The sequence below is a fragment of the Emydura macquarii genome, unplaced genomic scaffold (genome assembly GCF_026122565.2).
Source record: "Emydura macquarii macquarii isolate MOO-44397 ecotype Brisbane River unplaced genomic scaffold, CSIRO-AGI_Emac_v2 contig_1551, whole genome shotgun sequence".
NCBI lineage: Eukaryota > Metazoa > Chordata > Testudines > Chelidae > Emydura > Emydura macquarii.
In genome coordinates, this window is record NW_027131688.1 from 24,816,371 (window position 1) to 24,828,900 (window position 12,530).

Here is a 12,530-nt window from a genome sequence, read left to right on the forward strand (position 1 = left end):
TGCATGCAAAGATGTTTGCATAAGAACAGGTGAAGCTGCCACGCTTTCCTTGTCTGTGGTAAGTCCAGCCTGTAACAAGCTGGCTAAGATTGTGTTGGCAACTGCATTAGATGTCAGATGAATTAAGATGGGAGATGTCTTGCTATCAGAAATAATTCTACAGTGGGAAAAAAATCCTACTGTGTTGAAAGTTGACCTCTTGGACAAACATGCTGTAATAAAAAGTGCTATTTGCTGTGAGAGTATTGGGAGTTTTAAATCATCAAACTAAAGTACCCCAGGCTCTGACAGTAAAATTTTCATTCAAAGAAGGGCTCAGCTTCACAACATAATAAATTATATATGACTAGGACATATAAAACATTTAAAGATATACAGAAATTCACTGTATTTGTGTTCAGTAGGAGAGTTCAGCTCTTGAAGTACTCTTTTATGTCAATCTTGCCTATTGAGGAGAGGGGGCAAAGTCTTTTTCACATAACAAGAAGAAGCAAAACAAACTGACCATTTCCACCTCATGTCTCAAAGTAGATGCTAGATTTTGGTTTTCTGGTGTGCATCTATACTGAAATTTCTAAGTGTGAGTCACAAAATGGGCCTTGAATTGAAGAGCCTAGAATAACTAACAGGTTAAATAAAGAAATCCTCACCATTAAAAATAAAACAATTGCAATAAAGTGTGGAGGTTGCATTTCTGCTGTATATAATATACGGTAGGGAGTAATCCTTCACTGACTGCCTGATGAACTAGGTGACCTCTTTTGTCTCAGATTTCTCTAGTTCCTTGATTAGTGGAAGATGGCAAAGAAGAAAAAAAGAAAGGGTTCAGGGCAGTGAAGGATCAGAGGATCAGAAAAAGAAGAATCAATAATGAGGGGAGTTGGTCATTTGGGGCTGAATCCTGCATTGATCTCAACAGGCATTTGCTTGAATGAAACCAACAAGCTTTGGTCCATAAACTTTTCAAAAGAGTAGGTGAGCTCATGGTTTGGTTCACATCAAGGACTCTATCTCGCACAAGTTTATGCCCAGCACAACTGAGTCAGGGGGAGGCAAAGGTGTCTCTAAGCCATCCTCATACCTTTCCTGATACTGGGCCAGCCAGGGCCTAATCAGACAGCTATTGCAAGACTGATCTCATGCTTAACCTCCCATGGGAAAAGGCCTACCAAGAATAACATACAGAGTAAAATCATATTCAGCAACATAGACAATAGCACACACCATTATGAGAAAGAAGTTTAACTGCAGCGTCTAAGTATGCAGACAGATTCATTCATGTGCATTTAACCTCTTGCCAAACCAACATTCCAGAGCAGGTATTCAGTTAATCACAGTTTGCACAAGAAATTCAGCCAAACTCTCAGGTAGCTTTATCATGATTTATTCTTTTATTTGCTATAATTCAGTATCCTCCACCTGTGGTCTCCTGAAACCAACATAATCAAACTGGAAGGCATGATAAGCTGGCCAACTATCTATCCTTTGATTTTTTTCTCACACACATGAAGTTTAAAATTGTGCCTACTTAGCCTAAAACAAAGAACATCAGAAAGGTAAGAGAAGGTATAAAAACTGCCAAGAAACTCTGCAAAAAGAAATTTTTTTGGTTCCATAAATGATCTCTTCTACTTATACTTTTTACTCAAATTTGGGGGTTTCCAACTGTTTTTCTGCACCTCAAACATTAAATCTATAATAATATAGATATTTTAAAACATTGACAGTTAATAACATTTCAAGTAAGTCCTTGATCTATATTTTCTGGATAAACACAATTAATAGTGTACTTTGAAGGCAAAGCAGACATATGAAAGAACACAGTGATCTATACTAAGTATGCAGCTAGCTAAGTCCTAGGGATGCAACATTAATGACTGATTTAGGAAAGTATGAAAGGTTTTTAGAAAGATTACATGAAATAAAAAGAAAAGTTTTAAAGTTGAAATCCATTTCACTTGCATTAAACATAGATGGTTGGACACGATGCAGGTGGAGTGTGGAGAATCTGGACACAGGAAATTCAGTTCAAACCTATGGCCAGAGTGTAGGGCAGTTTGCCTGGCTCCCAGGCAACTGTTGTTACTATGTGGTCAAATAGTAGCTACAGCCCCTGATTGCCAGTTGTGTGGGAGTACTGGGATCAGTGAAGCATCCCCATCTCCTGGTCCACCCCACTTCCATGGCAGAATATCTAAACCAGTGCACAGACCCTTTCCACAGGGCTGGTCCCCCACACTGCTCTTACATATGACTTAAGTGGGGCAGATGATCTTGGACTGGCCCTCCTCAACGCAGATGAATTTCACCCTAAATGTAGTATGATTAAAGAAAATCAAAGAGAATTAAAAGGTACTCCATACAAATCAGTTGGGGATTTATCTAGTTGAAAGGAGATTGTTTATAAAATGTCATGAGGTATTTAGCCATTTTTGTTTTGCAGTTGAATTCTGGAATGACACTAAAAAAATGTCTTGCGTCTCTTTTGAGACATTCACTGTCTCCAGTAAAACACATTCCAGACTGACAGATAGGGATAGGTATATTTGTATACATAAATATATAGGTGATATATATGTCCCTTCACCCCCACCCCCCAATCCAAACCATTGTTTACGTAATTTCTTTTTCAACCAAATCTGGTAAGGGTCCTGATACAACGCAATAATTCATTGTATTCACAATTTTAAACACAGTTCCCATCAAGTACTTAAACATCCCTTCATTTTATTCCTAGAAGTCTTAAAAGCATTTAGAAAGCTGTTACTCTCTTTTAGGAAAAGAGACCAGAATATGAATATGAATACTCAATTAACTATTAAGGCTAATGTAACATGTTAATAATATAGCAGGTTCACACTGCTGGTTGCTTTTAATAACACAGCAATACATTGAAATTCATGCTACCTGGCAGAAATCGTATCCATAGTCTCATAATTACATTTAGGAGCTGCTTTCAGACTTTATTGACTCAGTTGAAATTTCACAAAATAATAATAATAATAATGCTTTGCACTCACATGGTACCTTACATCTGAGAATCTGGAAGTACTTTAATTCCATATAATGTAATAATTTTCTTTTCATATTCTCTTTTCTTCTCAATATTTGACTTCTTCCTCTTTTATGTCTTTTGTCTTCGCCCTTTCTTCTACCTTACTTATATAAAATTATTCTTGCCTCTAATATCTATACCTGTATAGATTAACTGCTTTTGATATGTCTGTATAGTGATCCAGTGTGTGTGTGTGTGTACAAAGTATTCGTGCCTTTGTGTTTTATCATACCAAAAATACAAATTCCAAAATTAAAAACATATTCTACCCAATACTATAAATATGTGTTAATAGCTTAAAATATTAAAGGTCATCAGAGATCAATGGCTAAGATAGTTTGTAACTATGATATGGAAGCTTTGTGGTCATCTATGCCTGCAAATTAGACTGTGAGCTTTCTGGGGCTCTATCTTTTACTATAAAGGAACTTAGGAAATAGCATACTGGATCAGACTAGTTGTCTATCTAGTCTCCAACAGCTGATAGAAAGAAAGAAACTCTGCAGTAAGTAGTTAGTAGTTATGGGATAACCTGCCTTCTGGAAAAGTTTCCCCCTACCTGCCCCCCAAATATTTAGGGATTGGCTTATTCTCTGAAGCTTGATGATTTATATCCCTTTCAAAGCACTTATTTAGGGTAATAGTAACTCTGGGTAGTCTTATAGCCATATAAACATCTAATCCTTTTTAAAATCCAGGTAAGCACTTGGCCAATGACATCTTCTGGCAATGAGTTCCCTTGTCTACTTTTTGTATCATGTGAAAAACTATTTCCTTGTATGCGTTTTGAATGTGTTACCTTTCATTTCCTTTAATATCTCCTTGTTCTTGTGAGGCAAGGTGGGTGAGGTAATATCTTTTATTGGACTAACTTCTGTTGGTGAGAGTGAGGTGCTTTCGAGCCAAACAGAGCTCTTCTTCTTTTAGAGCTTTGTGTGACGCGAAAGCTTGTCTCTCTCACCAACAGAAGTTGGTTCAGTAAAAGATATTTCCTCCGCCGCCTTGTCTCTCTAATATCCTGGGGCTGACCTGGCTACAACTATATTCCTTGTTCTTGTGTTATGAGACCAGGTGAACAGAACCTGATGATTTCTAACTTCCCTATAACATTCTTTTTTTTTAAATCATTTATTATGCTCCCTCTTATTCTAATATATGTTTTTACAGTGTCTAGCACAATAGGGTTCCAACCTGGCTGGAGCCTCTAGATACTACCACAGTACAAATAGTAGCTAATAATAAATACATGTCATTTGCTTTTATCTAGTGTGCAGTGTTAAGCACTATAAAACATAGGTGTTATGTTAAACATTATTCTACTACAAATCATATCAGTCAAAAGGAATAACTTGTGCCAGCCTAGTACCAATCACAAGAACAAGATATTATTGAATATCTGTTGGAAAAAGAAGCTCTAATCTTGACTTCTAATCAGCACCTCCTTCAAATTTCAAGGGCTGAAGAAACTTCAGATCTGAATATTTGAATTTAAATAATATTCTAAAGGGCCAGATCCAAAATCAAAATGGGACTATTTTTCTGGCTCTGGTTTTGTTATGACCAGATGAGATCTCACAAGTACAGTTGTCATGAGGTTTTGGGCCAAGAAGGCAGAATTCTTAGAAAAAAGAGTGATCTCCCAAGACTTCTGACATTCAATATGGCAGAAATCTTACAGATCAATTGTCTCACATTCCATCATTTGGGGTCAAAATCTCAGGAGAACAGCTTGTAAAACATTGATGCTATTCGACTGAACCAAAATACTAACAACGCTTTTATCTCAAACTTAAACTTTAAACCCCAGCCTAAACTGAATCTAGGTGAGAACATTCTCCCCTCAGACCAAGTCTAGGAGCTATCAATAATAATACAATAAAATAGATGACAAACATTCAAAGAAAGAATATAACAAAAGAACAGACCAGTTACAAGTCTGCTAATATATTTTCATCTCTGATGGTATTTACCATCAGATTACAGGTGTTTCAATGGGGTCCCAATCACTGCATCATGGTGAGAAACCTGGAAATGTCAGGCCTCATAGATCATTTTGGACTGAACAGCTATAGTAAGTTGGATGCCTGATATTGTGCTGGGTATTGGCCCAACCTCCATTTATGTAGCTTCAATTATATGTTCACCAAAGGCCATTTTAGTTAATGGATATTATCTATTTCAGTGGGCTTTGGATCAGGCTCCACGGTATGCCCACAATTAAGTAATGACTCGTTTTGTGTCATCTGAGCCTTTAAATATCTGATTGAACCCACAATAAGTACTTGGCATTTAGCTGACAACAGTCAGACCTGCAATTATGTGTCACTGAAAATTACAGGTGCAAAAAATATGGCTGCCTAACCAGGCTTTCCAAACCACGTTCTGTGGGCCAGATCTAGAGTGGGTATAAGTCAGCATCACTCCATTGACTTCAATGCTGATTTACACCAGCTCTGGATCTGGGCCTTATGTTTTATTGTACTCAAGCACAATCTCAAATTATCTAAAAACAATTGTGATTGAGAAATATCAAATCTGGAACAGGATTTTTGGTAACATTTTGGAATTTGCTAAAGTGAGAAAATAAAGCATGAAATATTTTTTGCCAGATCTTTAAGTTATGAGCAGAAGGAGGATCTTAGAAGAAAATAGTATATCAAGCTCATGAGTGCAAGACAGATATTTATGGTATGATTCGCTTCAGCCTTGTAGAATGAAAGAGTGAGTAATAAAGTGTGTGCAGAAGAGTGTGCAAACTGTTGCATCCTCTGAATTCATTGAAGATGACGTGAAAAAGTTGTTTGGATGCTTTATTATGTGAGGGTATCCTATAAAAAATGCTAGAGTGCAGCTTGGAAGTAAAAGCGGTCAGAGATAAAGATGAGCATGATGGGGTTGACACTGCAATTAAACTTGAAAACCTTTTTTTATGTATACATTAAAAATCATGTTCCAACCAATAAAGAGAATGAATAAACATAGTATCATTGTATGTGTGTTATGTATCTATAAAAATAGAACACAAGACTTTCCTTGTACTGTACTATTTCAGCTGGGTTTAGTTTATTACGAGAGATATAGGACTTTATTACAGGAAAACTCTGGGATAAGATAAACTTTAGGTTAACACATGCCCTTAAAGTCACTCAAGTCTCTAATGTTGTCAATCCAGCCCCTTTTAGGAGCACTTCATTCACTGAAATATATAGTAAAAGAAAAAAGGAAATTGGGACCTGGAAGAGGCATTAAAGAACAAACATATCTCTCCAGTATCAGAGGGGGTAATGCATTTGAGACTCTGGGCTACATTAGTCCTGTGTTGGACAGGCTGTGGCGTGGCTGGTGAGCTCAGGCCATGTTCCTTCATAGTGCTGTTGAGGGCCTCAGCACATGTTCATGAAAAGAGGCAAAGAGCTCAGGGTGTTGAGGGTCATGGCTCAAATCCTCACATGCCCAGCTAGCTTGCATGCCCAGCTAGCTTTAAGCTCTAGTTCAAGAATGGCATAGCTGTTTACACCAGTAGCCCCCTGAATTAATTCTAGCTCAGTCAGGCAGAATTTCTCCTGGGGTCCCCAGCTGTACCCACACTAGGTGAGTTGGGGAAGACCAGGGCTGAGGGGAAGGATTCTGGGGGTGGGACTGACTGCAAAGCATCTCCCTCCATTTCCCTAGCCTAAACAGGTCCTGTGCTCGCACTGTGTGCCCTGCCCTACCACCTTCCACTTTTCCTTGTTCCAGAGATATAAAGAGGTATAAACTACTCCCTGCAGAATATCCACATCATGACAGTCCTCCAGCTAGTGCAGTCAAACTCATGGGCTGTTGCAAGCAGGTGCAACTGAGAGTTATGCCAGCTGGGGTTGGCACAGTGCAACAGCAGTCTAGATATACTACCTCTCTCTGACCCTGGCCACTACCCTGACGTGCCCTAGATACTAGAGGACTGTAAAGGGGAAATGATATACAGCCAGGTAAGATGGCTTTCAGCCACATGGGGATTCCCCTATAACACCCCAGAGGAAGGGTATATAAGGATACATATGCATCCTTGGATAGGAAGGGAATGTATAAAGTCAATGAAAATAAAGGGACTACGTAAATAAGATACTTTACATATGCAATTGATGGGTTCATACATGCAATTTTTGCATACTGATCTCATCATGGATAGCTGGGAAATATTTTTCCCCTACAAAAATGTTGACAAAAATATTTTGTTTCATTTTTCATTAAACTTTTCTTTGAAATTCCTCATAAAATAAACCCCTAAACCAAACTATTCTGGTTGTTCAACAGAAACCTGAACATTTTCAACAAAAAATGGACATTTAGTCATTGCAATTTCCATTCTGTTGAAAAGCCTTATTCTGTCAGAAAAATGTTTCAGTGAAAAATTTTCACTCATCTCTAGTCCACATCCATTATGTGTAAAATAATAATAATAATAATTTATAATAATTAATAATCAGCCCTGACAGTTTTAAACAGATCAACATGGCCTAAAATTGTAAGAGAGAGGAAGATTTAATAAAAATTAGCCCTATGAGAAGCCATGCAAGATAACAGCATGGTATTGTAAGGAGAGGGGAGGAAGAGGTAATGTTGGGAACTTCACATTGAATTTTATAGCCAAACTGACTGTTGTGTGACATGTAACTGCATGGTGTTGCATGCAGCATTTTTAAATATATATTCATATATAATATATACACACAATGGTTTTTAAAAAACTGTGTTTTAGCTTTTTTTCCCATTAAAAATTCCATATGTCAGGCATGTTAATTGAAGCGGATGCAAGTGAAATGCAACCCTTGGATTTTATTATGTGAATTTAATACAGAAAGCGGGGTGGGGGAGAGACAGCTCAACAAATTGTTGTGGATTTATTTTCTTCATTTATATTAGGTTACATAGAATGAAAAGCTGCCCAATGGATGTTAGATATAATAGCTAGAGAGTTTAATATGATTTCTGCTGCAAGAAAAACTGGACCAGATAAAAAATCCATATCTTAATGATAGGTAAATAATCCTTTAGTATCTCAGATGTACATGCTACAGGCAGGAACTCTCTATTCATGAAAACTCTTTTATTCTTGTATGCCATTACTGCAGAGATATTGCTATATTGGTAGATATATTTCTACACTGATAAATAGACTGCATAAACAATATGCCCCCCCATAAGCAAGATAATGCTAGTACATTCTAACAATAATAGCTCCCCTGCAGGAGACTAGATTTTCCCCTTTTTCTAAATGCTAACAAGAAATGCTCTAAGGTTATCCATGTAATGAAAAATGGGTAAAATAAGTGTAGTGCATAGAACTCTCTTTCCCTCGCCTCTTCCATCTCGGATGAAAATGTTGCAGATTTCTTTATCCCCATGTATTCTGATGGCACGTGTTTGCGTATGTGTGTGCATACATATAAAAGCATTTTTATTTAAAAAATAAATAAATAAGTGAAATTCTCAGATGTCAATAAAGTTTTAGCTGCCTGTGAGATCCCTGCATATATAGGATAGCTACTTCATTTGAAAGGCTCTGATGAAGTCCATAATCCAAGAGAATGTAGCACAAGTCCCTGCATGATGTACTGTAGGGTAAGCTGCTAAGAATCACTTGCAGCTCTGCGTGTAGCCATATAGTTCTCTTTGATAAGTTGCCCGACCTCAGAAAGCTGAAAATATGTCCATTATTGTGAAGGCTGTCGAAAGGATACTGGATTATTAGTCTAGATAGTGACAAGATCTTGGTGACTGATTTAGTTAATACACATCAGTGACCATCTTTTTAAAAGGAAGAATCTTCATTTCTCTCTTTTTTTTTTTTTTTTTTTTTAAACTTATTAAAAGAATCTCTCAAGTAAGGTTTTTTCTCTTCTTCTTCTTTCTTTATGTGGCACATTTGTGAATTAGAATTTGCCTTTGTTGCCTGAAACATAGCCTGATCCTGAGAGATGCTGAGCATGGGAACAGCATGCTGACAGAAAGCAGGCCTTGTGTACAGTAGATTTGTCTCTGTATACAGCTACTATGGCCCATTTTATGCGCATCTTGCGCTGGGAGTCTTATGTTCATTTGGAGCTCTTGTGCAAAGGACAGTCATAGTGGCAACTGCTGTGTTGATCCTTTCTAACTTTCCCTGGGCACTAGCCAACACGAAGAGGTCAGAAGGAGTGTGAGCTGAGCTAGATCATTATGCAGAATAGAGCATGCCAAACTCTCCTAGGGGATGGTCCACCCTTGTACACGCCCTCTCAGCTCTAAGGAACTCCAGGCATACTGTGCTTCTGGGGCAAGGACTTTGCCTGTTTATTGTGTAAAGTGCTTAGTGTGTTTGGAGGGAGGAGGGCGTGCAAATAATAATAGGAATAGCAGGTGTTGAGCACCTCCCATGATGTGGCCTTTAATTTCTTTGTGGAAATGTTTTGCTTTAGGACAGCTGGCATTATTATTAGCCATCCTTCCCTGCCACAGAAACAACAGTATCAAGCATCACTATTTAGTGATTCATGGGTCTTTAGGAGCTGAATTTTGTTTTCCTTAAGCATGTTCCATAGTCTATGTATAAGGCAGCAGATGATGAGATGACGAACATAGACAAACGAGTTTTTGTCCAGCATCATCAGTCACAGGTAACTTCATTTTTATAATGTCTTTCATAATATGGGTATCCCAAAGTGCTTTACTGTGTTAAAATAACACAGTTACATAGTTAAATAATAAATAATGGCTGAGGGAAAGGAGAGTTAAGAGGTATAGGACAAAGGAGGGGAAATAGCCTTTCTTAGATGAGATTTGGAAAGAGATGTCAAGTCAGGTAGGGAAAGAGAAGACACCTGTTTTAGATGGCAGGTGCTGCAGAGGACAACACTCTTTCCCCCCAACAATGGTGAGATCACCTGAAAGATTCATGAGAAAGCCGGTGCTAGATGAGTAGAGAGGGTGCATGCAGAGACATGGGCAAATTCATTCTTGAGATGTCTCAACTATGTGGAACAGAAATGATGAGTTTGGTCCATGAGCTGTGACTTCAACAATGGGATTTAGCAACTAGGACACTCGGTATGATAAGGAGTGCAGTGCACAACTTTCATAATAAATCCCAAGACAGCTTTCATCAGGAACCCAAAACTAGTTTGTATTCACCAAAAAATTTGCCTGAATTCATATGCTTTTCAATGAAGCAAGTCACCTCATTACCCAACAGACACCTGGACTACTCACTTCACTTAAACAGTCTTCTTGGGGTGAGGGGCAGTCAGTCTGACCCTGAAGACTGACTGGCCTGTTCCACCATCTTGCACATTTAGTGGTTGAAAACTAGCAGGTAGCATCACTGGAGTCTGGACCATGCAGTACATCCTCTAGCAAACTGGTCACAGAACATCAGCTGCATGGTCTGTTGGAGCGTTTGAGATCCTGCTACTGCTGAATGCGGAGCAGGGCAAGATGCCTCACTCACAAGAACCTCCTGGATTGTAGGAACAATCATTTACTTTCGCCCTATATTCCCCCAAATTAAACAATAATAAATATGGTTGTCAGATGGAAGCCTGAGCTATAAGTTACAAATACAAGACTCTCTCCGCCAGGCTATGCTGGGACAAAGGTGATGTCCTATATGAGGTACATACGAGGCCTGTATTTATCTTTATATTAGTATTTCTTTCTCACTCTTCTCCTACTTCCACTGTATTTGTCCTTTTGCTCTGCCCCAATCTCTGTTCTACTTTCCACCCCACATTTTCACTGTAATTTTTCCTCTGTGCACAACGTTTCACAGCCTCCCCACTAATGGGAGCATGAACCTAGAACTAACACCTAACTACTCTGGCAATAGGCACAGTAGAAATGGCTACACAGAGAAAGATAATGTTCAAGCCCAGAGTCTGGGTTTAAAATTAAGCAAAATGAGTTTGCCCATCCTTAGCTAGAATGCACTTAACACAGTCCCTGCAGCTAAGGGCGGGATATATAAGGGCAAAATCCCATATCGAAGGCACTCTCGAGAGAGGAAGGCACGCACTGATCAATGGCACTGTCTGAAAGCACTGGAGGGCTTGCCCTTGCTACACCTTTACAAGACTATAGCCAATCACTCCAGCACAGTCCAGCAAACAGGGGCTGTGTCTCCAAGGCTATGTCTCAGCCATGCCTAGACACCCCCCTCACCCAGTTCTGTAGACAGCACTAGGTACTCTTCTCTTTTGGTGCATGCACTCTCACACACATACATAAGAGACGTAACTTGACCTTAAATGCGTCCAAGACTATAGGAATAACAGGAATAAATTACTTCAAATGGGAGATCTCTATTTGAAAGGTTCCCCACACAATCTATCTCAAAAGGCACAGCTACTCTGTCCTTCTATTTTTCAAAACAATATTTTCCCCATCTATAATAAAATTAGAGATGTGTGAAGCACAGGAGTTCTGTTTCAGGAAACCAAAATTTTGAAGTTCTCTGCAAAGGAAAACGCCTAACAAAATGTTCAGTTCGAGTCATATGACACATCCTGTTTGGAGGAAGTCAAAATGTTTCCTTTCAATCTGACTTTTTAAATTCTGTATTATATTACAGTATATAGCATGATCAAAAATTCAAAAAATTCAAAATCAAAAGTCATTTCAAAACAAAATATTGAAACATTTTATTCTGAAAATGACAAAATGGGATATTTTGACATCATTGGACCATTTTCCCCACAACACTTTTCCCTAAAACAGAATTCCAGTGAAACTGACCTGATTTTGAAAAGTGTTTCAGTTTCAACAGAACTACATATTCTGATGGAATATAGTTCCACCAAGTGTTCTCTGACCAACTCTAAATAAAATGTGCTCTCCAAAACATTATTATTGCCTGGGTGTCTGATTAAAGCAAATAAAATAGAATTGGCTGTTAAAGTTGTTTCCTCCTGTGATTTTCATCTCTTTACTTGTCAGTATCTCCTGGCAGCAGGAACTGTGCAAGACACCTCTTGTCATAGAGGGTGTGCAATTGAATCTGCTGGCTTTTGTTTGCTCCTTTAGGCTGGTTCGCAAATGCACTGGTGTTATGGTGATGGGAAAGCAGACAGAGACGCAGTTCGATCAAGCTACTTAGAGGATGGGGTTTTTCTCTTCTTCCATTATTGTGAATGTCTAATAATCCATATCCTGAAACTCTTCTTTGATGACTTGAGTGGGAGCCTTGCCTGAGCAAGGACTGAGTAAGAGAATTAGGAGGATATGACCTAATAATGCTAAAAGTGATCTTGTCTTTTAAGCATGCCGCTGTCTACTTCCTCATCAGCATAGTGCCTATCCATTGGCCAACAACAGCAAATGCATCTGGTTGCACTTTGTAAATATGTGAGCTGAAATAATATGTCTCCACCTAGTGATTAAATGCAGTTAGCAGGAAAACTGAAATAAGATGTGATCTCCTTTAAGGATTTGAGATTCCAATAAGAAGGAATAGTACAGA